The sequence below is a fragment of the Marmota flaviventris genome, chromosome 9 (genome assembly GCF_047511675.1).
Source record: "Marmota flaviventris isolate mMarFla1 chromosome 9, mMarFla1.hap1, whole genome shotgun sequence".
Taxonomy (NCBI): domain Eukaryota; kingdom Metazoa; phylum Chordata; class Mammalia; order Rodentia; family Sciuridae; genus Marmota; species Marmota flaviventris.
The window spans coordinates 114,406,252-114,429,071 of record NC_092506.1 but is presented as its reverse complement, the minus strand read 5'-3'; the positions used below and the strand labels follow the sequence as shown (position 1 = coordinate 114,429,071).

The 22,820-nt window shown below is 38.7% G+C and overlaps 1 protein-coding gene across 3 annotated transcripts in view; it reads left to right on the top strand.

The window, feature by feature from the left end:
* Positions 1-22,820, top strand: part of Prdm10 (PR/SET domain 10) — a 93,440-nt gene that overhangs the window by 4,867 nt on the left and 65,753 nt on the right. The window contains exons 1-4 of one of the 3 annotated variants that reach the window (XM_071616870.1): positions 9,588-9,715; positions 10,529-10,687; positions 21,057-21,139; positions 21,800-21,846. The gene's annotated coding sequence lies outside the window, so the exon portion shown is untranslated. Of the gene's footprint in view, positions 1-9,587; positions 9,716-10,528; positions 10,688-21,056; positions 21,140-21,799; positions 21,847-22,820 lie in introns of those variants that run through there. The other 2 variants (XM_071616869.1, XM_027945541.2) reach the window with 2 other exon arrangements.

Below are 22,820 nucleotides of genomic sequence, written 5' to 3'. Positions count from 1 at the left end.
AGTGAATTAGACAAGAGTGGGGAGATAGCCAATAGGAACAAAGGGCTGGGTTCTCAGTCTCAAGCAATGGTACATGTATTAATGAGGTTTCAATCTCTTTGTCTTTATTTGTTCATCTCTTCCTTTATTCCATTGAAGTTGATGAGTTCAAAATTACTCTGTATTATTTATTTATTTATACAGTGATGGGATTAAATTCAAGGCCTGGACATACCAGCCAAGCACTTGACCACTGGACTGTTACCCTCACACCTGCCCCTAGATTTTGAAAACAGATTTTTTTGGTACTGGGGATTGAACCCAAGGCTTAGAGCACACTAAGCAAGCTCTATATCACTGAGTTACATCCTTAGCCATCCAGTCTCTGGATTTTAAATAGTTCATCATTTGATAAATTTAAGAACTTACAAAGAGTAATGTTTAAGACACTTGTTTATGTGACATGCAGGTTATCTCAAGTATCTTAAACCTGCTGAAGTGAGATATAACTACGATATAACTATATTATATAATTGTATTTATAGTTTAAGAATTAACATGAAATTATGTAGCAGCCATTGCTTTTTTTTTGTACCAGGGACTGAACTCATGGGTACTTGACCACTGAGCTACATCCCCAGCCCTATTTTGTCTTTTATTTAGGGACAGGGTCTCACTGAGTTGCTTAGCGCCTTGCAGTTGCTGAGGCTGGCTTTGAACTCTTCTGTCTGATTCTTCTGTCTCAGCCTCCTAAACTGCTGGGATTACAGGCATGTGCCACCATACCTGGCAGCAGCCATTGCATTTTGATGAACTTTGTTTCATTTAAAAATTTTAAGGAATTTTACATTCATATTTATATATATTCATCCTGTGCACTCTATATGTGTTGGTTAGCTTTCTATTACTGTAAATACCTGAGATAATCAGCTTGTAAAGAGAAAAGGTTTATTTCGCTCAGTTTTGGAGATTTCCAATCCATGTTCAGTTGACCCCATTGCTTTTGATCCTGTAATAAGGCAGCAAAATCATGGCAGAAACATGTTAGAGGGGCAAAATTGCTCTCCTCATAGCTGGGAAGTAAAAAGATGAAGAGACTAGGGTCCCACAGTCCCCCCCTTGAGGACATGCTCCTAGTTACCTGGAGACCTCACCACCTTTTAAAATTTCTACTACCTCCTAATAGTACCAAGCTGGGGATTAGGCCTTTAATACATGGACTTTTGGGAGACACCCAAACCATGCCACTTGGTAATTCCCCCCCCCCCCAATTATATCTTTTCATATATCATTTAAAAAATAATACCTTTGTTCAGATCCATGACTGAGTGGCTGGCTTTCTTTCTTTCTCTCCTTTTTTTTCTTTCAAACCAAGGGGTGCACTACCATATCCCCAGCCCATATTATTTTTTACTTTGATACAGGATCTTGTTAAATTGCCAAGGCTGTCTTCAAACTTACCATCCTCCTGCCTCACTTCCCAAGTCATTGGGATTACAGGTGTGTGCCACCACACTGGGCTCAAGTCAGCAGTTTTTAACTGTTATAAATCTCTTATATATGTGTGTACATATATGTAAATATTTGTTTATATTTACATATATGTAAATATAAATATATATGTATGTATTTGTGATGCTGAGAATTGAACACAGGGCCTTCCTCATGCTAGGTAAGCACTCTGTCACTGAACTGCAACCTTTGGCTCTGCAGATATATTTTGAGTGTAACAAAATATGTATAAGACTTACTATTGTGTGACTTTAAATAAAACCTAAGTTAATGTACAGCACAGTGGTTCAAGAATTAGAGATTCAATTTTGTAAAGGTGCCCATCTTCTGGAAACTGATATAAATTTAGTGTAATCCTAGCAAATTTTTACAAACTAGACAATTTAAAAACGTTTGTAATGGCCCATGAAAATGCATAACACCCTTGAAAAAGAGAAGTTGGAAGCTTCTGTTCTAGAGATTTAGAACTACAGTAATTAAGACTGTGTGAGATATTGGCATCAGTTGGATTAATAGTATTAGATCAGTAAAAAATATAAGGACTCTGGAAATAGTCTCATCTATATGCAAAAACACTTGATTAAAATGACCTAAGAGGCATGGCAGATGAAAGGCAAAACAATAAAGCTTTTAAAAGTTTAATATAGGAGAGACTGGGGTTGTGGCTCAGTGGTAGAGCACTTGCCTAGTATGTGTGAGGCATTGGGTTCGATCCTCAGCACCACGTATAAATAAATAAAGGTCTAGCAACAACTAAAAAATATATGTTTTTCAGTATACAGACTTATATTTATTTTACATTTATACTTATTTGCAATCTATTTTTTATTTGTTTTAATTAGTTACACATGACAGTACAATGATCTTGACATATCCTACATTTGAATCAGATGGGATATAATTTCTCATTTTTCTGAGTGTATAGGTTGCAGAATTACAACCTGTATGGAGAGGATATTTATTTTTAAAAAAATATTTTTTAGTTGTAGATGGACATAATACTTTTATTTTGTTTATTTTTGTGTAGTGCCAGGATTAAACCCAGTGCCTCATGCATGCTTGGCAAGCTCTCAACCACAACCCGGCCCATAGGAGAGTATATTTATGGTTTTAGTAGTATCGAGAAGGGATTCATAAGCAAGATGCAGCATATACTAATAGACAGTGGAACAGCCTCAAATGGGCACTTCAGAAAAGGAGAATTCACATTTCTAATAAATATATGAAAAGATTTTCCATTTTATTAGTAGCAAAGGAAATGCAAATTATACCCACTATGTAAATGCCTTAACACTGTACACCTAAGTTAAGGTAGGCAATACCAAATCCTGAGCATGTTGAGCAGTAGAGACCCTCATACATGGTTAGAAAGAGTATAAATTAGTGTAACTACTTTGAAAGACAATTCAGCATTATCAAGAAAATAAAAAGCCTGCTGTAAACCTATCATTTCCATTATTAGAGAAATATATGCTCTTGAGAACCAGAAAAAAATACTTGGAGTAATTTATTTTTATGATCTGAATTGATTCAATTAATATTTGAGGGTTTCTATGATCTGTACACATAGCAGTGGATAAATGCTATTTACATTATCCTCCTCTGCTGAATATTGTTTTTTACTGCTGAATATTTTCACAAAATATTCCATTCAGTATGTTCTTCCATTTTCCTAAGACAATGCTGTACACAGAACAGGCATTTGATAAATACTGTGTTTTTAAAAAGTATTATTCAATTTTTTACAATGGGAACCTTTCACTATAGGTTTATAATTGCCCAGCTCCCGGGCTGTTGAGCAATTTGCTCAATTAAATCTGCTTGTGTGGGTTTAGTAAATTACAACCTCCTCTAGTTTCCTTGAGATGAAGTCTAGCCTCCTGATTATATCATCTAGTGGGAGACAAGGAGACAGTAGCCAGTCCATTTCCTCTTGGGGTTCTTGGCAGCTTTGCCTAGGGTGAAAGCTGTTTCTGGGGAAAGGAAAAGAGGTCCAAACTCTGTAGTAATAAATATCTGGGATTAGATCCCACTTAGTGCTACGACCATGGTCAAGTAACCATTCTTGGTTGTGGTGAGAATTGTTTTGAAAGCTAATATTTAAAGGACATCTCACAGTGCCTGTACCTTATAGGTGCTCAGTAAATGGCAGCAGCTGTAATTGTTACTATTCACTAGTTGTTTACTTAAGTAGCTGCCTTTCTACAGTGTACATTTTGAATCAAATGGCCTATGATTATGCTGATTTTTTTTGTAGTTGTAGATGGACAGCATACCTCTATTTTATTTGTTCACTTTTATGTGGTGCTGAGGATAGAACCCAGTTACTCACATGTGCAAGGCAAGTGATCTGCCACGAGCTACAGCCCCAGCCCAATTATGCTGATTTTTTTAAAAAAGAGCTACATTTGTTAAAGGATTACAATTTTGTAATTTCATTTAACTCCTTCAATGAATTTACAAAGGAATCTAGCATGTCCTACATTATACCTGAATGAAATGATCTAGTTATGTATTTGCAAAGAATACTTACTGCTGAGTGCTCTAAACCTGAAAGCTTCTATTTTGACTCTCAATGTAGAAAAAAAATGCTAATTACCATAGTTTGAAAAGTCTATCAATTTGAATTCGAAATATATTTTCTGGTGAAATATACTGGGTGAGAGCGAACCCATGCTTATAGTCAAGAGATGTTTATTCCCAAGTTTAATAATAGAAATAAAAGAGACTTTCAAAATGGTCAACATCTTTACCCATCATGGAAATGCAAAATAAAACTACATTGAGTTTTTCACCTTGTCCCAATCAGAATGGCTTGTTTTTTAGAATATACTATTTTGATACCAAAAAAACAAGCTGGGCAAAAGCCACTGAGCTACATCCCCAGCCCTTTTTTAAATTTCATTTTGAAACAGGGTTTTGCTAAGTTGCTTGGGATAAGTTGCTTGGGCTAAGTTGCTGAGGCTGGCCTCAAACTTGTGATCCTCCTGCCTTAGCCTCCCGAGTCACTGGTATGATAGGGGAGAGCCAACAGTCTTGGCCTTTTTTTTTGCTTTGTTTTGTATTGGGGATTGAACCTATAGCTTCATAGCAAAGTACACACTGTACCACTGAGCCCCTGCCTAAGATTTTCCCTCCCACTGTTTTGCAGTGCTGGGGATAAAATGCCGGTCCTCTTATATGCTAGTGCTTTACCATGAGTCACACCTCCAACCCAAAATTAAGTTTTAATGATGTCAATACCTGCCTTAATATGTCTTCTACTTGGGTTCACCATGTTGTTAATCAAATACTTGTATTTTTAAAAAATTTTAATTAAAATTTTTTTTAAAACTCTTCTGCATTTCACATTTAGCTTTGCTAACAAGGGACTGAGGATGAGGAATGGGAATTTGAAAATGAAAATCAGGCCACATTAACCTCTTTACAACAGGTAGGAATTAGATATTAAAGGGAATTACTTCAGACTAATATCTTTTTGCTTCTTAGCCTTGGGTCAGAGTTATGTTTCAGTCTCTTTGAACTAATAACTGTATTTTTCAGGAGTTGAGGAAGAGTGAATAGTAATTAAATTGTTTTTTTCTTACATTAATTAGGAAAACTATGCTCTAAAATACTTTTCTTCTAAGCAATTATAATACTTATTTTTTTTTCTTAGAATATTTTGAAACACTTGAATTTATTAAGGAAACAGATTAACACTTAAGCCTGTGCCTCTTTTTACATAATGCAGGATTTTATCCTAAGGACTTGGGTTGTGACTTAAGTCATAGTTACTACCCAGAATCGCCAGTAAGGAAGGCTTTTTAGGCCATAGACGACCCACCTGGGAGTCTCCTAGTTACTGCAACTGCTACTTCAACAGAAAAACTTCAGATATGTGGGGCAGATACTTTCCATGCAGAGGTAAACCAGAGCCATAGATGCTATCTATCTCCCTACTAGTTGTTTTGTGAATGAAAGCTGCTATTGAGAAGGGACCTGGGCATGTTCTTGGAGCTTTTGCAAGTCTAGTATCCATAGTGAAAAACATGAATGTTTAGTATTGTTTAGTGAGTCATCTGCAGCAATCTCTCAGTCTTCAAATGTCCTCTGCAAATCTGTGTTTACATTCAGGTGTAAATTTGCCTGTAACTATGTGGTAAAGGGGAGCTAGGAGATAATCCCCATGAGAGCAGTCTGGTTGGCAAAGTAAACAATTATGTTCACCATAATTGGACCCCAGCCTTCTCTAAGTTCTGAGATATAAAGATCATACAGACATTAGGGAAGATGGTGATTTGTAAATTTTGTTTTTAGTTTTTTTCTTTTGGTACTGGAAATTGAACCCAAGAATGTTTTGCCACTAAGCTACATCCCCAGCTTTTCTTATTTTTTATTTTGAGTCATGGTCTTACTAAGTTGCTTAGAGCCTTGCTAAGCACTGAGGCTGGCTTCAAACTTGGGATCCTCCAGCCTCAGCTTCTTGAATTGCTGGGATTACAGATGTGTGCAACTGTGCCTGACTTGCTTTGTTGTTTTGAAAGAAGATATACAAGTCTTTTAACTAAGTTTTGTTTACCAATAAAAAAATTTTTTTTAAAGGTGGTGACTTTGTCCATTGATAGTTTGTGTAAGAATATTTATTAATGTTACTAAGTCAGAGTAGGAATTCAGAGCTTTAATCTTTGTCCAGTGCTTACCAAAGGTGGTCTGGCCTCATTGTAATCAGGCCTTCACGTTACTTCTAGAGTGATTTCCCAAATTGTCACTGCTATGATGAGGTATTTTTCTTTCCCTACTGTGCAGGAGTTAAGCCAGATTTGGCTCATTTAAGGATCACTTGGGGAAGTTTATAAACATTTTTGTATTTCCTTTTACCCCTGTAATTAATTGCATTACCATCTTCAGGGGTGAGATTCTGGAGTTTGTTTTTCAACTAACTCCGTATTTGATCCTAGTAAAACTAGTCCACAAACTTTATAAACTGTAGGCTAATTGAATAAAGTTTAAATTCTTCACCTTGCACTTGTGGCCTTTGTAGACCTTTTTAGATCCATCCTAACTGTTTGAGGCTTTTCTCTCTCATAGTCACTAGTCCCTAAGCATATCCTTAATTTCTTGCCCTGGAACTTTCTCAAAAAACTTGTTAAAAATGCACTCATTGGGGGCTGGGGTTGTGGCTTATCAGTAGAGTGCTTGCCTAGCATGTGTGAGGCGCTGGGTTCGATTCTCAGCACCACATAAAAATAAATAAATAATATGAAGGTATTGTGTCCAACTACAACTAAAAAAAAAAATTCATTGTTAAAAAAATGCACTCATGTTTGCTCTAATGGCAAATATTATATACCCCTTCCCCTTCTCTATATATGTAAAGTCTCTTCTTTTTATTTTTTAATTTGTTCTAATTAGTTATACTTGACAGTAGAATGAATGCATTTTGATACATTGTACACAAATGGAGCACAACTTCTTCCTCTGGCTGTACATGGTGCAGAGTCACACTGGTAGTGTAATCATACATGTATATAGGGTAATAATGTCGGTTCCATTCCACTGTTCTTCCCATCCATATACCCTCTCCCTTCCCCTCATTCCCCTATGCACAATCCAAAATTCCTTCATTCCCTTTTCCCCATTATGGATCAGCATTTGCTTATCAGAGAAAACATTTGGCCTTTGGTTTGGGGTTTGGCTTATTTCGCTTAGCATGATATTCTCCAACTCCAATCATTTACCTGCAAATACCATAATTTCACTCTTCTTTAAGGCTGAGTAATATTCCATTCTGTATATATGTAGCACATTTTCTTTATCCATTCATCAGTTGAAGGGCATGTAGGTTGGTTCTATAGTTTAGCTATTGTGAATTGAGCTGCTATAAACATTAATGTGGCTGTGTCCTTTGGGTATAAACCGAGAAGTGGGATAACTGGGTCAAATAGTGGTTCCAAGTTTTCTGAGGAATTGCCATGCTACTTAGTGGTTGCATCAATTTGCAGTCCCACCAGCAATGTATGAGTGTACTCTTTTTCCCCATGCTTGCCAACACTTATTATTGCTTGTATTCTTTTTTTTTTTTTTTGGTGCTGGGGATTGAACCTAGGGCCTTGTGCATGTGAGGCAAGCACTCTACCAACTGAGCTATAGCCCCAGCCCTTATTGCTTGTATTCTTGATAATCGCTATTCTGATTGGAGTGAGATGAAGTCTTAGAGTAGTTTTGATTTGCATTTCTCTAATTGCTAGAGATGATGAACATTTTTTTTCATATGTTTGTTGATCGATTGTATTTCTTCTATGAAGTGTCTGTTTAGTTCCTTAGCCCATTTATTGATTGGGTTGTTTTTTTGGTGATGAGTTTTTTGAGTTCTTTATGTGTCCTGGAGATTAGTGCTCTATCTGAGGTGCGTGTGGTAAAGATTTTCTCCCATTCTGTAGGCTCTCTTTTCACGTTATCCATTGTTTCCTTTGCTGAGAAGAAGCTTTTTGGTTTGAATCCATCCTATTTATTGATTCTTCATTTTACTTCTTGTGCTTTAGGAGTCTTGTTAAGGAAGTCAGGTTGTAAGCCTGAAGATTTGGGCCTATTTTTTCTTCTATTAGGTTTAGGGTCTCTGTCCTAGTGCCTAAGTCTTTGATCCACCTTGAGTTGATTTTTGTGCAGGGTGAGAGATAGAGGTTTAATTTCATTTTACTACATGTGGATTTCAGTTTTCCCAGCACCTTTTATTGAATAGGGTATCTTTCTCCAATGGTTGTTTTTGGTGCCTTTGTCTAGTATGAGATAACAGTATTTATGTGGTTTTGTCTCTGTGTCTTCTATTTTGTACCATTGGTCTACTATTTTGGTGCTAATACCGTGCTGTTTTGGTTATTATTGCTCTGAAGTATAGTTTAAGATATGTAAAATTTCTTGATGTTTGTTTCCAAATTGCTTTTAAGAAAGTTTGTATTAAAAAATACAAATGGGGGGACGTGCTGGGGTAGCTCAGTGGTAGCGTGATAGAGCCTTGCATGTGGAAGGCACTGGATTCCATCCTCAGCACCACATAAAAATAAATAAAATAAAGGTATTGTGTCCATCTACAACTAAAGGTATTAAAAAAGAAAGTATGTTTTAGCTGGGTGTGGTGGTGCACACTTTTAGACCCAGCAGTTTGGGAGGCTGAAACAGGAGGATCATGAGTTCAAATCCAGCCTCAGCAATTAGCAAGGCCCCAAGCAACTCAGTGAGATCCTGTCTCTAAATATAAAATACAAAAAAGGGCTGGGGATATGGTTCCCTTGTTAAGTGCCCCTGAGTTCAATCCCCAGTACCAAGGAAAAGAAAAGAAAAAAAAAAAAGCTTTGGGCTGGGCGCTATGGCACATCCCTGTAATCCCAGCAATTTGGGAGGCTTGCACATAGGAGGATTGCAAGTTCAAAGCCAGCCTCAGCAATTTAGCAAGGCCCTAAGTAATTTATCGAGATCCTGGCGGGTGCTGAGGTTATGGCTCAGTAGTAGAGCACTTGCCTAGCATGCGTTCCATCCCTGGCACCACATAAACAAATAAACAAATAAAATAAAGGTATTGTGTCCATCTACAACTAAAAAACTTAAAAAAAAAAAAAAAAAAAGGGCTAGGGATGTGGCTCAGTGGTTAAGTGCCCCTGGGTTCAATCCCTAGTATTTCCCTCCCACACACATAAAAAAATAGTATGTAGAAAATAGTGCACGTGGCGGGGCTGGGGTTGTGGCTCAGTGGTAGCGTGCTTGCCTAGCATGCATGAGGCACTGGGTTCAATTCTCAGCACCACATACATATAAATAAAAATAAAAGTCCATCAACAATTAAAAAATATTTTAAAAAATAGTGCACGTGGTATTTAATCTCAAACAGTAGAATTATATTTTAATAACAACAGAAAAATTTTACATACTGCTTATATTCTAAAACTTTCTCATCATTTGTGTGCCTCTTGAGACATATTCAGTGATTGTGGTTGTTTCTTGATTGCAAGATTTACTTTGTCATGTCAGATATACCATAGGACCCTGGTTTTTCTTTTCTTTTTTGGGGTGGGGGGTACTATTGGGGATTGAACTCAGGGGCACTCAACCACTGAACCACATCCCAAGCTCTATTATATTTTATTTAGAGAGAGGGTCTCACTCAGTTGCTTAACATCTTGCTTTTGCTGAGGCTGACTTTGAACCCACGATCCTCCTTCCTCAGCCTCCTGAATCACTGGAATTATAGGTATGTGCCACTGCGCCCAGCAGGACGTATTTTTCTTACCACAGTCTGCCCACACTAGTGTCCACAAGTTTTCAAATTTTTGATAAACATAGTCATAAAGTAAAAAGAAGTATTTTTATAGTCTTACACCTTTGGGATTGCCCTCAGTTTCCTATCAAGGCAGCCAGGTCTTGGTCAGACCCTGTAGAGAGGGTATACTTAGGGAAATAAATGTAACTTCTGCACCTGCTTTTTCATCCTGGGGCATTTTCTTATCCTTGAGATGGGAGGAAAGGCTGGGGAGCCTATCAGAAGTGCTGCTGAGAGAGAAGCTTGAAAGCTTTAGGCAATATTATGGAACTGGGGAGATAACAAATTTGTGAGTAGAAGGGCTGTTAAGGCAATGAGAACCCAGAGGTTAACACCTAGAGAAGGGAGGTTCAGGGACATGAAGCTGGTTTTCCTTGGAGGTATTTGCTAACTAAGTTGTCAGAGCTGGTCAGAAGGGAAGAAGTTAAAACATAGCTGCATAGAAGAGGCAGGGGTTTTGTAGTTTCCTGGTGCTAAAGAGACAGAAAGCGTGGTCTGAGGCTACTAAGGAAGAGGTGCTCTAATGTACACTGCAGAATTTCCCTTGGAGCTTTGGAAGGTCAGATCATGGGGCAAACAGAGTAGAGATCAGACTCAAGTCAGCTCAGTGATTTGCCCTGCACTCTGCAGCCTGCCAGAGGGTGGCTCTGGGACAAAGATGGTGTATCTGGATGTTTCTGGGTATGGTGGTCTGTTCCATGAGGCAGATGTATGTCCCAAGTTGGATGTTTATGATTTGTGCAGTTTTTTGTAGGCATGGGACACACTGAGCTGCTTTGAGGTTTCCACCTAACATCTTGTGAGAGTAAACTGGAGGATCCCTGACAGATTTCTCTTTGAAATTGTCTTCACATTTTACCAGCCAACCAGCCATTCTTTATAGAGGAAAAAGCAAACATCAAGGTATGTCATTCCTTAGAACTCATACTGACTCTTGGTTCCTTTTGAACTCACAAGAATTTTCATGTAGGATTGTCAGGCTCAGACCCCCAAGTCTCTCAGCCTGGGTTTTTCTTTTCTTTTGAGTGAATGGTAAGGACTCTTTTGAAGGACTAGATGGCCCCTGATGCATCATGAACCATCAAAATGGATGGGAGGATCTGTCTTTGTTTTGGTACGTGAAAAGTTCTTATCTGAACTAGGGCAAAAAAAAAAAAAGTCCACATTTCTTGGGTTAACATGAAGAAAGATTTAATTGCATGTCTCTTTTGAAGCATGAAGAAAGGAGTGCTACAATCTTGACTGAAAAAAAAAAACCCTTAGGTGACACTCCCTGAAGCCCTTTGTGCACACAGGAAAAGTAGGAGGAGTTACTACCTGGCTTTAGGGACAGAAGGACCTGTGCCCCAGAAGGGGCGGTCAGGTCTGCTTAATTTGCTTCACTCCTGTGCTTACTTTTGTTGTCCAGTTTTCCAGTCTAGTGGAGTCTTCTTGGTTGTTTTGTTTTCAAATCTTGGTTCAATTTTCTTCGGCTACACCGTGTGTGTGTGTGTGTGTGTGTGTGTGTGTGTGTGTGTGTGTATTTTTTCTTCTCTTTTTTGCAGTGCTGGGATGGAACCCAGGGCTTTTTGCATGATAGACCAGTGCTCTACCACTGAGCTATGCCCCCAGCCCCCACAGTATCTTTCCAAATGATGTCTAGAAACAAAGGAGGAACATTTCTTTTATCTTTTTCATTTTATCAGTGCTGGGCATTGAATCCAGGGCCTTGCATGATAGGCAAGTGCTTTACCACTGAATTATATCCCCGGCCCTTTTAAAATTATTTTGAGACAGAGTCTCACTGAGTTACTGAGGCTGGCCTCAAACTTGTGTAATCCTCCTGTCTCAGCTTTCTGAGTAGTTGGGATTACAGGTGTGTATGTATTCCTGCCTAGCAGGAACGAATTTTTTTTAGGATGTATTATATACCTGTTTTTTGGTTGCATCAGATAGTTCAGTCTAGTAACATCAAAGAGTACTACTCTTTTAAAGTTTTTCTTCCATTGTCTACTCACCCAGTTTTTGTTTTTGTATGGGGGATTGAACCCAGGGGCATTTTATCACTGAGCTACATCCTCAGCCCTATTTATTTATTTATTATTATTATTTTTTTCCGAGAGAATTTTTTAATGTTTATTTTTTAGTTTTCGGTGGACACAACATCTTTATTTTATTTTCATATGGTGCTGAGGACTGAACCCAGCACCATGCGCATGCCAGGCGAACGCGCTACCACTTGAACCACATCCCCAGCCCCTCAACCCTTTTTATTTTTTTAAGACAGGTCTTGCTAAGTTGCTGAGGCTGGCCACCAATTTGTGATCCTCCTGCCTTAACCACCTGAGTCACTGGGATTAAAGGCATGTACCACCTCACCCCGCTTCAGTATTTTTTCATTTCTTCTGAGTTCTAAACTATTTGTTCCAGATATCAATTAAATGTAAAATCTGTACTTCTGATTGCAAATGAATGAATGCACTAGAAGCTCTTTATTTTCTTTGTACTTGGTCTCATTTTATGACTCTCAAGTTTAACTGTTTTAAACTAGCTGCTCAGAGTGCAGCACTAGTTTATTATTTAGTATAAATTATATGTTTTCATGAGTTTTGAGTTGGTGTGGGCATTAACTAATTAAATCAATTGATAAGAGTGAACTGCTTGGGCCAGTATAGCCCATGGTAAGCTCTCAGTGTATGTGAGCTGTCCTCATGTTCTGTCCCTGTGATTGGCCCTGAACCCATTGTCTTCCTTCCCCTCACCTTGCCCGGGGGTGGGCCAGTGTAGGGTCAGATTAAAGTCCTACATTTGTAGTTTCTAGTGTGGCTGATGCATTGGGGAATTTCCCCAAATCCTGCATGCTGCAGTCTGTCTGGGCACAAAATAACAGAGCTGCCACAAAGCCTTGTAGGTTCAAACAGCAATTCTTTATTCCCGAACTCTCACCGGCACTCTACACACACTTCCTGGGAACACACTCCCTCCACTGGGCTCCACGCCAATTCTCTCAGAACCCCCAGAGAACTCAGTGGGAACTCCAAAGGCAGCAGGATCCGCCCTAATCCCAGCAGGATCCGCCCTAATCCCAGAGCAGGGTCACCTTTCAACCATTCCCTCTAGCAAAATGCCAGGCATCAATCCTACTAAACTGTGGCTCTCAACACCTGCATATAAAGCATGTGAATTAGGTCAGAAGTCAGAAATTCAAAATTGAAACCTCAAACCGGAAATTGAGAATTTATGAATTAGGAAACCCAGGACGTGGGGGAAAAGAAGCTCTTCATATAGGTCCATAGGGCTGTGCTGATTCATCTGTGAACTTCATGAGGGCATTCTTTGCAGCCTCTCCAGTCTGTCTGTCTGTCTTTTTTTTTTTTTTTTTCCTCTCTCTCTCTCTGTTCCCCCTCTGTCCTGCCCACCCCCCAAAGTGTCTTAGAGGTACCTATGTAGATAATGTATTATATAAGACCAAATATCACTGCCTTTTCCCCATGACCCCACCTCTAGTACAACTAAACACAACAGCTTAGGAAGTGAGAGAGTGATACTGAGGTTAAGTTTGATAGGGCATGAGCACTGTTGGAAGTCACTGCTATTTATTGTTTGCTTACTTTGTGCCAAGCTTCTTGAAGATTCGATATTGTGACCACCCTTCTAATAGAGTTGCTGATTGGCTCTCAGGAATTTCAAAAGGGACTGTGTTGGCAACCAGCTCCTTTGACCTTAACTTTTTATTTTTAAATTTTATGATACTGGGGATTGAACCTAGGGGAGCTTTACCACTCAGGTAAATCCCCAGCCTGTTTTATTTTTTATTTTGAGACGGGGTCTCACTAAGTTATGGTGGCTAGCCTGAAACTTGGGAACCTCCTGCCTCAACCTCCAAGTTGCTGGGGTTACAGGCATGTTGCCACTGTGCCTGGGTCACCTTAACTTTTTGTTGCTGTTGCTGCTTATCATCTTGGCCAGTTCAAGGATGTAATAAATGAACAAGTAGCAAAAAGTGGGAAATTTGGGAATACCTAATTTTGCTTAAACTAACATTTTAAAAAATAGGATAGTAAGGTTGGATGTGATTTTTTTTTTTTTTTGGTGGTGGTGCTGGGGATTGAACCCAGGGCCTTGTGCATGCGAGGCAAGCACTCTGTCAACTGAGCTATGCCCCCTGACCTGGATGTGATTTTTATGTAGATCATCAATGGAGTCCTTTATACACAGGCCAAGGGTTCTTAGTATGGGATGAGAAGTTGTGTAGATGCTGGCTAAATATATGGACTTGCAGCCAAAGCCTGGCTTGCATTGCAGCTCCACTGTGTCCTAGTTCTGTGACCCTGAACAAGTCACTTAATCTCCCTCTTAGTCCCTCACCTTCACATCAAAGAAAAGTTTGAGCCAGAGTAATGATGAAGAAAATCACTGTCAATCAAACCCCACATTAGGCAGCCTGCCAAGGTAAATAGGAGACGAAATGTACCAACTTCATAGATTATTATGAGGATTAAATGAACCAGTACATGCTTGGTACATAGTGCTATACAGTGTTAGCTATTCTTATTATGTGATGTAAACATATATATTAATATTTCATGGTATCATAATTTCAGGGGCTCTGTCATCTCAATGTAATTGAGAATCATGGGCCTGGAATTTCTCTTCTAATACTGAAACCAGTTTTGTTATTCTATGCTATAGAATTGGATTTCCTGTTATCTTTCCCCCTTTTTATAACTCAGTGTTGTGAAGAAGTATTTTCTCTGTAACCTAGAGGGAAAACACTTTTTTTCAGTTACCAAATGTAATTTGATCTTAAATATGAGTTCACAAGGGATTCCTGTTTCTTATCATGGTGTTTTTGTGTTATATACATACATTAGCTACAATTGTTATTTATTTGTTAAATATGTAATATTTTTAGGTTATTTTTTCTTATAGATGAAGAAACTGGAGCTCAGTGATCAAGCAAATTGCCAAAAGCTGTCAGTGACACATCCAAAATTTTAAGACACACTGTCTTGATTCTAAAGCCTGCTCTAATATCAGTATGTGCAAATCCAAATTCCTAATCCAGTGACTATAGTATGTGTGGTCATTTATTTAAAACAAATTCAGGCATCATTCCTTTAAATAGAGACTAATTTCTATGTAAGTATTCCAGAAGAATGTTCCTTTGATGCTTCAGTCTGCAAAAGTCACTATGTAGCTGGAACATATTCATTTTTTTTTGAACATATTCATTGAAAGAAATGTGAAAGATTAAAATAAGCAATTGCTTGTTCATTAGGCTAGAGAGTCTCTGGGCTTGGCTGCTTCCTATTTACCCTAGACAAACCTTTATTCCCTAGTGTTGGGGGAGGCAGTGTGTGGCAGAAGTGAATGCCCAGCAGCTAGCCATTCTCTTAGCATTTGGTATCTTCTTGTGCCTCCTTGAGGCTTCCCCACTGCTGGGCATCACCTGGCTTTGCAGTGCTGATGAGTGCAGGTGTGAGCAGTGGGCACTTAAAGTTATACCATGGAGAGAACAACAGACAAATTCTGCCTTCACCTCCCGCTTCTGTGATTCCTGGGCTGCTTCTTAGGTCCATCTGCAGCTTCTAATCGGACTGAGACTCAACTTGTCCATTTTTATGATCATTTTTCAAGTTCCTCACTTTCCCAGTACTTTATTTCTTTGGTATGTCTAGTGTTGGCTTTCAGGAGGGAGCCAGCAGTATATGCTAGTTAGCTTGTACTGAGCCAGACAAGGTTACTTGTAAGTGCATTGTCTGGAGTGTAGCTCTCTTCTTTCCAGTACAATAATGTTATGTCTAGCATATAAGAGGCCACATCAGTGCAGAAACCTCTGTTGGTAATTTTTTTTGTTTTGTTTTGGGTACTGGGGTTGAACTCAGAGGCACTCAACTACTGAGCCACATCACCAGCCCTTTTTTGTATTTTATTTAAAGACAGGGTCTCACTGAGTTGCTTAGTGCCTCACTGTTGCTGAGGCTGGCTTTGAACTCATAATCCTCCTGCCTCAGCCTCCCAATCTGTTGGGATTATGGGCGTGTGCCACTGTGCCTGACCTCTGTTGATGGTTAATGTTTTTCTCAGGTTAATAATGTATTAACAATTTTGGGGAATGTAACCACTATGTATCATAACATGTTTTGTTTTTTTGAGAGGGTACTGGGGATTGAACCCAGAGGTGTTTTACCACTAAGCTATGTCCCCAGCCCCTTTTTGTTTTTTATTTTAAGGCAGGGTCTTACTAAGTTGTTGAGGCTGGCCTGGAACTTGTGATCCTTCTGCCCTCAGCTTCTCAAGCTACTGGGATTACAGGCGTGTATCACTGTGCCTGGCTGTATCATAACATTTTTAAAGTGAAAATTGTATTTATGGTTCAACCTGGAATCCTGGCACCCATCTACCTTTGAAGATGGAGCTGGGCCTTTTCCTCCTCTTCATATAGGAACTACTGGAGTAGTGGCTTTAGCAGAGAAGGACCTTGTGATGGGTGGGTACAGTGCTGGTGGATGATAAGAGTGGGTAGGGCTGTGGGATGGGTAGCAGGATGGGAACTCCATTCTCTGGGGCCCTATGATAATTGGGAGTTTTTTTTTTTTTTTTCTTTTTCTTTACTCTCTATTACTATCAGTGCTACCCTATAAGTATCACCTATGGGGAGCTGGGAAAGTGAGCTGTCATCTTTCCTACTAGATGATGAGTTCCATGGAAGCAGGGTTTTTGCTTTTTTTTTTGTTGTTGTTATTATTGTTTAAATCCCCAGTGCTTTCCATGTACTAATGTGTTTGATGTTATCAGGCAAGAGAAAATTGCTACCATTTTTTCATTGCTATCATTTCTTTTTTTTTGGTGGTGGTGGGGAGAGTGGGATAACAGGGACTGAACTCAGGGGCACTCAATCACTGAGACACATCCCCAGCCCTTGTTTGTATTTTATTTAGAAACAGGGTCTCCCTGTTTAGTGCTTCGCTAAGTTGCTGAGGTTGATTTTGAACTCATAATGCTCCTGCTTCAGCCTTCCAAGCTGTTGGGATTACAGGTGTGTGCCACCTTGCCCGGCTCATTGCTACCATTTCTTGAATGTTCATCATTAAACTGAACAAGATTACAAATGTTGCCATGTTTTATGGAATCTAAGATGCTGATGGTAAGATGTATCAGTAAGAAAGAAAAAAACCCTTGTTAATTAAATTCAGACTCCAGTGCTTTTTTTTTTTTTTAAACTTAGAATGTTTGTTATGTACTTTCTATTGTCATTATAGTGCTAGAGATCAAACCCAGGACTTTGTGCATGCTGGGCAAGTGCTCTCCCCTTGAGCTCAACTGCTGTCCCCAGCCCTGTTATATACTTATTGAAAGAGCTCTTTGAAATTTATTTACCTTTAGATTTTTAAATCATATCATGTGCGTACATGAAAGGGAAAATATAAGTAAGATAAATTGATTAAAGTATTCCTAAGATTTCTTCACTCTAAGAGTCTGATTTTTGAGAATCTTTTTGACTCATAGTTGTGATATGGTAGTTTCCCACATAGTGTTGTTTTCTGTGCTAACAAGAATGTGAGTGATGTGGCATTTCTTAAGAGGGCACACCACCATCTCCAGGAATATGATGAGTGTATAATGTTCTATAAGTTTTGATCCTGGGGTTTTCTTATTCAGCCTGTAACTGGCCATTCTTCCCCACAAATCTCAGTAATATCAACACTTCCTGTAGTTTTATCCACGTGGGCTATCTTTTCTATCTAGGTCCTGTAAAGACTTTGATTGTTCAGGTCATTATTCTAATGGTGAATATTTCTTTCCGTAATCAAATTTGTGCCTTGCTGTTGTTTTCATGACTTCCAGTTTCAATATCAAGTTATAGTGTGATCTTTTTGAGGACATTTAAAATGGCAGTTAGAGCTAAGCATGGTGGCGCTTGCCTATAATCCCAGTCATTTGCGAGTCTGAGGCAGGATGATCACAAGTTCAATGCCTAGCTGGGCAATTTAGCGAGACCCTGTCTCAAAAAAAAAAAAAAAAAAAAAAAAAGATAGTGAACTGGATATGTAGCTCAGTTGTACATGAGTACCTGGGTTTAATCCCCAGTACTGCCGAAAACAAACAAAAAAGTTTAAAAAAAAAAAAAAAAGTACTTACGATTCATTGTGTCCATTATCAACAATATACCTGACTCAGTTGAAGTGAGGCCAGACTCATAATGAATTACAATGAACAAGGAGGCCACTAATGGGCCAGCAGTGACCCTACTTCCTGATTGCATCTGGATGATAGTGACTGCGCCATACCATTGAATGTGAAATAGTTTCCTATTTCAACAATGTTAAAATGTGGGGGAAAGTGCATCATAGATTTGATGAAATATGTATAGACTGTTAATTTTACAAATCTGTAATTCTTACAGTAACCATGCAGGGCTGATAATTTGAATTTTCCAAAGATGATATAAAAGATCAGAGCGTGTGACTACTAAGATCTCATCTATCAAGTAGTTGGTAGATTTGAGGGCTTAGTCTTCAGATTTGTCTGATTCTAAAGCTCACATTCTATACTATACAACATGTTCAAAAAACAGTAAAGTTTTAGGAGGGTAGAGTTTTTTCTTTTGAGATAAGATCTTGCTGTATTGCCCATGCAGGCATCGAACTCCTGGGCTCAAGTGATTCTCTTGCCTTAGCTTTCCAGGTAGCTGAGACTACAGGCATGTGCCCTGCACATGTTTTTTTTTTTTTTTTTTTCTTCTTCTTTTTTTCTCCCTTCCTCCCTCACTGTCCCCCCTTTCCTTCCTCCCTTCCTTCTTTCCTTCCTCCCTCCTTCCCTTCCCTTCCCTTCCCTTCCCTTCCCTTTTCCTTTTTTGATATACTGATGTTTTTGTTTTTGTGGGGCTTGAACTCATTGCGCTATACTCCCAGCCCTTACATTGGTGTTTTTTACAGACTGAGAACAATGATTGGCACATACAAAGTACTTAATAAATATTGTTGAGTAAAGTTGATCATTAGGAGGTAGAAATGCAAGCTTGAAGCTTGTCTTCTTCCTGGGAATGAAGCCATTAACTCTCTCTTTTTTGCTCTCTTTTTTTGTACTAGGGTTTGAACTCAGCGGTGCCTAACCACTGAGCAACATTTCCAACCCTTTTATTTTTAATTTTGAGATAGGGTCTTACTAAGTTGCTTAGGGTCTTGTTAAGTTTTTGAGACTGACTTTGAACTTGTGATCCTCCTGCCTCAGCCTCTTTAACCCCCGGGGACTAAAAGCATGTGCTACCACATCTAGTTGAAGTCTCTCTTTTTGGACAATGGGGAAAGGAGAGAAAATGATGCCTCCTTTTAGACAAGGTGTAGGTGTGGTTCTCCTGTTCTCTCAGATCTGTAGGAGATAAATAAAATGGAAGAGTAGAAGGAAGTTCATGCCCATCAGTACCTGCCTGCTGGACAGTGCTAACATGGCTCCTGGGGTTCTTCCTGTGTTTCCTATAAATCATCAATGAGCTCTATAAATTGTGCAGCTAAAAATAAAATAAATATGGGTTCAGTGGTAGAGCACTTTCCTTGTATGCCTGAGGCCCTGGGATCAATACCCAGCTCTGAAAAAATAAATAAATGAACAAGCAAATAATATATTAAAAATAAATAAAAAAAGGAAAATAAACATGACAAGTCTTATATACAGACTCATTACAAAAGAAGTTCTTGTATAGGGATGGACTAAGAATTGTTAGTTTTTAAAAGATTATGTTTTGAAAATACAGAAGGACTGTATAGTTTATCTACAAATTTTGAAAGTTGATACATTTGAGAATCCATGATGTGCTAGACCTGTGCCTAGAATTACTTTAGGAATTATTATCTCCATTTTACATATGATGATGTTGAGTTTCAGAGATTTGACCAATGTGAGATGTGATAAACTGTTTTCTAAAAATGTTATATATATATATATATATATATATATATATATATATTTATTTATTTATTTATATATAGTTGTGGATGAGCCTTTATTTATTTATTTTTATGTGGTGCTGAGAATTGAACCCAGTGCCTCACACATGCTAGGCAAGTGCTCTACCACTGAGCCACAACCCCAGCCCACTGATAAACCGGTTTTGGTTTTGGTTTTTTGCAATACTGGGCATTGAATTCAGGGACTTGCAAATGCTAGGCAAGTACTCTACCATTGAGCTACATCCCCAGACCCTAGAGTAGACTTTAGAAACCATTTTATGCTCTTGTTTTGCAAATGTCCAGAGGATTTAAGGTGATTTACTTGGTTAGTGGAGTCATGCCTAGGGTTCAGTTTTCTGAAAAATGTATTAAATAATACATAATGGCAGAACATTATACTGGTGTTTCAAATAGTTTAGTAGTTATAGAAACTCCATGTGTCTTATAGCCATATCTTAAAGAACAAGAACTACTAACTGGATATCTGGTGTCACTACATTGGATTCCAGACACTTTTTTATTGTATGCTGGTGTTGGAACCCAGGGCATCATGCATGTTAGGCAAACATTCTACCACCGAGTGACACCCCAGACAGTTTTTTAATTAAAGTGTTTTCACCATCTTGGGAAAATAAAAAAAGAAAAACAACTTTCCTCGTATACTCTCACTGAACAATCAGCATAGAAAACTTCTCTGGCCACTTGTGTAGGGGCTCCCAACCTTCTATCAAGCAAGCAATCAATTCTGTACTAGTGGGGTATTCTCTAATCCATTTCAGCTGTGACCCTATTTGTCTGGAGATAGCTCATGTCTTCCAGGTTGAAGACTCAGCCCCCAAGACTACCCCCCCTTCAGATGCCAGTCAAAGGCTCCAGGTTGTTTTCCATGTGCTTCTGACTGACCTGTATAAATCTGGGTTCCCATCCCCCTTCTCAGATCAATTAATTTATTAGAGTGGTTCATAGAACTCAGGGAAACCTTTAGTTACATTTACTGGCACATCACAAAGGATATTAATGAATACCAAATGAAAAGATGCATAGGGCAAGTAGGGGAGACAGACACTTTCTGGGTGTTCCATCTTCCAGGAACCTCCATGATCTTAGCTATCTGAAATTTTCCAAAACTCTGTCTTTTAGGGTTTTTTGGGAGGCTTCTACCCCAACCAAGGTCACTGCATAGCATGCTTGATTGAATCACTGGCCTTTAGTGATCAGGTTAACCTTTTCAGCCCCCCTCCCCTCTATACCTCCCCTTTCCTCCATTCCTAACCCCAGATTGGGGGTCCAGGCTAAAAGTCCTAACCCTCTAATCCTGCCTTGGTCTTTCTGGTGACCAGTTTTCATCTGAAGCCATTGATCATGTCATGTCAAAGATACTTATCCCTTTGAAGATCCAAGAATTTTAGGACTTGTATATCAGGTAAAGGAGACAAAGACCAAATATGTGTTTTATATCAATCACACTGGGCTTTATTTGCTAGCAGTATTTAAAATTTATTGGGAGGGGCCATTATGGACAGTAATTCACATTATTAAATTTTATTGGTATGTTTTCCTTGGTAATATATTAATTGTCCCCCCCCCACTTTTTTTTTTTGTTTGATCCTATCTGCTAAGTAGTTATTCCCTACTACCCCCTTCAAAATCTTTGCCTAGTTCGCCAGTATTTTATGTCATGTATTATTTCCTTATACTAGTAAGATTAGAAGAGATCCTTCAGTCTGGAATAGTTGTCCTATCCTTTATGTTCCTGCTGTTTTCCTCCTACTCACCTATTCCAAGAAGTCATCTCTGATCACCCCTATTTGGAGCAGATATCCTTTCCTGTGTTCCCACTGCACATTATGATATCTTTAAATCACTCAATAAAATCATCTAGGTCTATCACAAGCCAGGAGTTAACAAAACATAACTCCTTGACCTTAAGAAATATAGAGGAGGCAGACAAGTAGATAAGAAAATGCAACATGATTGTATAACTTTCAAAAACTGATTACTATGTAGCAAGCATTGTGTTATGCACTTTGTGTTCATTATTTTGTGTCATTCTCTCAATAATCTTATGATCCTTATTTTACAGAGAAGGAAGAGAAATATAGAAGACTTCTGCGCTCTACCCTAACCAAGGTCAGTTAAGCCTCAGAATAGCTACCCAAATCCAGATCTAGAGCTCCTGTCCTTCCCCACTCTTCCTCTTGCCCCTACATGCATCAGTGCACTTGTTCTGTGTCTCAGGTGGTCTCAAGCACTATTCAAAGAATAGTGCCAGCGTAGGTATTTGGAAACTAATAATGACTTCAATTTTCATACAACCACTTTAACTGCTTCAGTATCTTCCCTTTGAGATTACAAAAGGAGCTGAGAATGGTGGCACATAGCTGTAATCCCAGCAACTCAGGAGGCTGAGACAGGAGGATCATAAGTTCAAGGCCAGCCTTAAGAATATAGAGAGGCCCTAAGCAACTTAGTAAGACCTTGTCTCAAAAAATAAAAGTGTTTGGGGATGTAGCTCCGCGGTAGATCCCCCACCCCCAAAGAAAAAAGTTTCCAAAAGGACACAGTATACTAACACATACAGTGCAACACAGGTAAAACAATGTATATTAAAAGTTACTCATCATGGTATTGCAGGTAATAGCAAGAGATTAGAAAGAACCTAAATGTTTTTCAATACAAAATTAGTTTAAAAAATCATGATATATTCATACAATGAAATTGTGCAGCTATAACAAATAATGAGGAAAGTATATACAGATGTGCAGTGATATAAAAAGCATGATGTTATATGGAATGAACAAGGTATAAAAGAAAAGGGACTTTATAAGGAATCAGTAGTTATGTTTCTTTCTTTTGGTGTTGGGGATTGAACCCAGGACCTCCTGCACTTAAAACATGAGCTCTACTACTGAGCTACACTGGAGCCCTAATAGCGTGTTTCTCTTTGTGATTGGAGAAAATGAAGGCAGTAAGACACTCTATCTGGGCTATGTATTTTGTGAGGTCATAGGCTATGCCTGCCTGATTCTCACAGTTGCTTTGTGCCTAGCTTAGTGTGCACTCAGTATTTGTGCAGTCAAGGAACCAAGTTGAAAAAAAAGAAA